Here is a 5,549-nt window from a genome sequence, read left to right as displayed (position 1 = left end):
CTGACCAAGGCCCTTCTCCCCCGATTGATCAGTTTGGCCGGGAGGCCAGCTCTAGGAAGAGTCTTGGTGGTTCCAAACTTCCTCCTTTTAAGAATGATTTAGGCCACTGTGTTCTTGGGTACCTTCAGTTTTGCAGCCATTTTTTGGTACCCTTCCCCAGATCTGTGCCTTGACACAATCCTGTCTCCGAGTTCTATGGACAATTCCTTTGATCTCATGTCTTGGTTTTTGCTCTGTAATGCACTGTCAACTGTGGGACATTATTTAAACAGGTGTGTGCCTTTCCAAATCATGCCCAATCAATTGAATTTACCACAGGTGGACTCCAATCAAGTTGTAAAAACATCTCAAGGATGATAAATGGAAACAGGACGCACCAGAGCTCAATTTCGAGTCTCATAGCAAAGGATCTGAAAGCTTATGTAAATAAAGTATCTGTTTTTTGTTTGTAATACAAAAATGTTGGTTTGTCATTATGGGGTATTGTGTGTAGATTGCTGAGGAAATTGTTTCATTTAAACCATTTTAGAACAAGGCTGTAAAATGTGGAAAAAGTCAAGGGGTCTGAATACTTTCCAAAGGAACTGTAAACCAATGCTACATACTCTTATTGTAAAACTCTCTCTCATGTGCTCAATAATGGGACTTGAGAAATAAACCTGACACCATTGGAAAGGTGTGATTCCACTCTATTCAAAATTTTGACAAATATTCTAGCCTAATTGACAAAAACCTCACATGCTGTTAATAGATCATCTGAATACTTTAGGTTATAGATAAACATGCCTTAGATAGTTACCTTGCGTTGAAGTAGTCATTTGATCCCTAATTCATTGAATGAGGGAATTATTTTATAAAGACAGAAAAAATAATTTGGTTGTAGTTGCAATTTTTTATAAGGGGGCCCAACCACCCTTCAGGATCGCCATAAAGGGGCAGTGTTGTAGGCTTGAATATTCAAAGAAGCCAATTGGCACACTTTTGTCTGATTATCTATGGTAATAATAATGCATTTTATTTTGTAAAGTGATTCCTTGCATCATACAATGATGTAAAAATAGTGTTATAGACCACTTTTTAACTGACCGGAGCTTTCTCTCCCACTTGTCCAAAGGACATTTCAAGCCCTGAGTATGACTCTCACCGAGATAGTGGGGTCGTCAAAGGCAAGCACAAACTTGAGCATTTGATTGGTGGAAGAGCGGATGTCGTCTGTGCGGCCCCCTCGAAACATCCTTTGGGAGGCGATGTCACAGGAGGCACAGACCTCATTGTGAACTCTGACGGAGAGAAGGAGAAAGATAGAGCAGGGGTGCGTTCAGTTTGCTTCAACGTTTGCTACGTTCCGTGACGCTTTGAACCGAATGACCCATTTCCCGGAAACAGTGTACAACCATCTTTGACAGCCTTTGAGGTATGCTCGCTCCCATTTGGTGAGTGTGCTGAGGAATGGCCTTATCAATATGGGTGTGACCATCTGAAATCGCAAAACTTGTCCAGCACACCATCTAGTTACTTCCCTTTGGGCCACCATAATCACAACGTTTTTAAACCGGATGTTCAGTACAGACCGTTTCAGTTGAATTCAATGTTGCACAACGTTCTGTCGTACTGAACGCAATTCAGATATTGGATATGGACACAATAATTGCTGCTAATCACAATTCATTTACAGAAAAGTTTATATTTGAAAATGCAGATATTCCACATTTTCAGAAAGTTGGCTGCCAAGAACATATGTTGTCTCATTTATTTACAATGAGAATATAATGCTTCTTGCATGAACATTACATTTACATTTAACATTTAAGTCATTTAGCAGACGCTCTTATCCAGAGCGACTAACATTTACTAGCACATCTATGAAAATCAGTACCACAAAGTGTGAAAACAACATCAACTGCACACATATTATCCTTATTATTGCATACAGTATCCTGGTTTGAGGCTGAATGCCCTTTTGTAAGTGATTCCTACGAGCTCACTTGTAGATACCAGCTGCAGTGCCACCTGGATGAAGGAGTTGGGATTCAGGTTGTGCCGTTTGGGCAACTCCTTCCCAAACCTCTGGAAGTTGAAGCAGCGGATATCCAGGTCGTTGATCAGTCTGGGGGGCAAAAGTATGGCAAAATTAAAATGACAAATTCAAAATCCATGAATTAAGCATCAAGTGGGAGTGCTGATCTAGGATCAGTTTTTGCCTTGTAGATTACAATGAATGGCCCTGATCCAAGATCAGCTTTCTTGCTCTGACACTTCATGTACACGGGCCCAGGTTAGCTGTTCAATTAAAATTATAAAGATGAATCTTCACTCTAATGGGATACAAATGTATCGACAGTTGTCAGTTTGGCCACAGGATGGAAGCACATGGTCTGAACCCAGGATAACACAGGCAGCTCAGGATCACAAACAATTACTTAAAATAGAATAAGGAGGTTAGGGGGCACTAAATCCAACCAGAGCCGTCTTACGCTTCTGACCGTGTTTTGTAAAGGTTAAACCAACACTGAGGGCAGATAATCGCGTTCACACGCCTCCATTTGCTTTGGTCCGTGTCACTTTCATTTCAGCTCAGAGCCGTGTTGAATTTCATAGCAAAGCAAACATCGACTACACAGAGGCTGAGTGTTTCCTTATCATTGTCATTGTAGTATCACCTAGTACACCAATGCACTCGACAGGGTTCGTACTGTAGTCCGTGTCGAACCAGTCAGTATGCGCACCATATAAATAAACAACCGCATATTTAGATTCAATAAAGCCTATATGGTATGTAACAACACAGGAGTGGGGAAATAATGCATGATAATAATTGCATTAGGGTATGCAAACTCACATGTCAAGGTTTTGCTTGGCATGCTCGATTATCTCTCTTCATCTCACAGTCAATGTTGAAGTAAAGCTTCTTGGGCATCTGAAGTGGGATCAAAGGGGGTTTTCTTTTGGGTCAGGTTTCTTACTGAAGAGAGAAGACCAAGGATAAATGTTAATTGTGCTTCTCCACTCACCTGCAGTGTTTTGTCAAACCAACGATTGCCGCTGTTCAAGTGTGTCCCGCCCCCATGCAGGATTTGAGCTGCCATGCGACTGGAGTGCCTGTCAGTCAAGGTCAAAGTAACATAGAACTGCCTGACTAATTCATCTCATAATCCAAAAACACATCAGTCAGCCGTAACCAATGAAGTGCTCAACAAGTCCCTTGATGTGTCAAATGTAAATGAGCAAAAATAATGCATACTGTACAGCAATTACAGAAATAGTAACAAAGGATGGGTGAAATAATAATAATTTGGTTGCATAAATGATTGAGAAGAAGAAATGGAGAGCGAATACATAACAATAATAATTAGGAGGGTGCTTACATGTGTCCTATTTCATACATGTACAAGTGTGTATTATACATGTGAATTGGAAATGATTGTTTGGCATATCCCACTCCCCCAGAGACACCCTCGGAGAGTGGAGTCAGAGCCAGGGATCAGCCATTATTGACGGCGACCCTGGAGAAATTGGGGAAAAGGGAAAGGAGGATACCTAGCTAGTTGTACAACTGAATGCATTCAACTGAAATGTGTCTTCCGCATTTAACCCAACCCCTCTGAATCAGAGAGGTGCGGGGGGCTGCCATAATCGACATCCACGTCTTCATTGGATGGGGAACCGATTTTGACCTTGTCTGCTCTGGGATTTGATCCAGCAACCTATACAATTACTGGCCCAACACTCTTAACCAATAGAGTGTGGGTGGAGGAGAAAGAGAGAAGAACATGGCTCATACCTGTCATCTGAGACCCTCATGACTGGAGAGTCCAGACACAAGGTGAAAAGTCCCTTCTCAATCGCTCAAACTGACTCCTTGTTCAATTTATATGTGTAAGAAAAAAGGGAGAACATGAAAGAAAGGTGAAGCCCTGAGCAAACAATCTCCCTTAAGTCCCTTCTGAAGGTAATAAAAAATGAAAAATTTTGAACTTCAGAGACCTAGCATATGAAAACAGTGTCGTGCCTCTGCATTCCACACCCTGGACGTCCCATACTTTAGGTATTGTTATGGGTATGTATAGTATAATGCTGTGTTCTATCATCTGCCTACCTCTGAGCAGCCGGCTGCAGGCCTGGCCCCAGGTCTGGCGATGCTCACTGGTCAGGATGCTCATGGGCTCCTTGTCCGTCTTCCAGGCCCTGATTCACAGGAGCTCGGGCATGGATCTGGCTCTCTGTCATCCGGGAGCCGTCACTGTTGTACACGTCCAGCTGAAAGCGCTTGGGGAGCAGAAAGAATTGAATTGTGATACGGAAAAGCCAATCCATGCTTTTGTCACTTCAAGATTAGATTACAGCAATGACCTACTTTCCGCCTACCCAAATATGGCACGAGGTCTTAATAAACTTCAGTTAGTGCAGATTACAGCTGCAAGAATCTTGACGAGAACCCCAAAATTCCAGTACATTGTCAAGTGCTAGCCTCTGGCTTCCTGTAAAGGCTAGGGCTGATTTCAAGGTTTTACTTTTAACCTAGAAAGCATATGCATATTCTTGGTACCATTTGAAAAGGAAACACTTTGAATTTTGTGGAAATGTGAAAGGATTGTAGGAGAATATAACACAATAGATCTGGTAAAAGATAATACCAAGAACAAAACAACCGTTCTGTTGTATTTTTTGTACCATCATCTTTGAAATGCAAGAGAAAGGCCATCATGTATTATTCCAGCCCAGCTGTAATTTAGATGTTGGCTACTAGCTGGCAGCAGTGTATGTGCAATGTTTTAGACTGATCCAATGAACCATTATATTTCTGTTCAAAATGTTGTATCAAGACTGCACAAATGTGCCTAGTTGGTTTATTAATAACTTTTCATGTTCAAAACTGTGCACTCTCCTTAAACAATAGCATGGTATTCTTGAACTGTAATAGCTATTGCAACTTGGACAGTACAGTTAGATTAACAAGAATTTAAGCTTTCTGCAAATATCAGATATGTATATGTCCTGAGAAATGTTCTTGTTACTTACAACCTCATGCTAATCACATTAGTTTAAGTTAGCTCAACGTCCTGCAAGGGACCCACCGATCCTGAAGAAGTTTTAACCAACATTGCAGTTAAGAAAATACAGAAAAAAAGTAAGAAATAAAAGTAAGGAATAATTAAAGAGCAGCAGTAAAATAACAATAGTGAGGCTATATACAGGGGGTCCGGTACAGAGTCAATGTGCAGGGGCACCGGTTAGTTGAGGTAATATGTACATGTAGGTAGAGCTACTAAAGTGATTGTGCATAGATAATTGCAGAGAGTAGCAACAGTGTAGAATGCAAATAGTCTGGGTAGCCATTTGATTAGAAGTTCAGGAGTCTTATGGCTTAGGGGTAGAAGCTGTTTAGAAGCATCTTAGACCTAGACTTGGTGCTCCGGTACCGTTTGCCATGCGGTAGCAGAGAGAATAGTCTATGACTGGGGTGGCAGGAGTCTTTGACAATTTTTAGGGCCTTCCTCTGACACTGCCTGGTAGAGAGGTCCTGGATGGCAGGAAGCTTGGCTCCGGTG

General features: G+C 41.6%; 1 pseudogene; it reads right to left on the bottom strand.

Annotated features, from left to right (window-relative positions):
* Nucleotides 1–881: 881 nt before the first annotated feature.
* On the bottom strand, nucleotides 882–4,741 carry LOC115128762 (carnitine O-acetyltransferase-like; annotated as a pseudogene).
* Between the last annotated feature and the right edge of the window lie 808 nt (nucleotides 4,742–5,549).

Source organism: Oncorhynchus nerka, linkage group LG4 (genome assembly GCF_034236695.1).
Source record: "Oncorhynchus nerka isolate Pitt River linkage group LG4, Oner_Uvic_2.0, whole genome shotgun sequence".
NCBI lineage: Eukaryota > Metazoa > Chordata > Actinopteri > Salmoniformes > Salmonidae > Oncorhynchus > Oncorhynchus nerka.
This window is presented reverse-complemented; position numbering and strand designations above follow the sequence as displayed.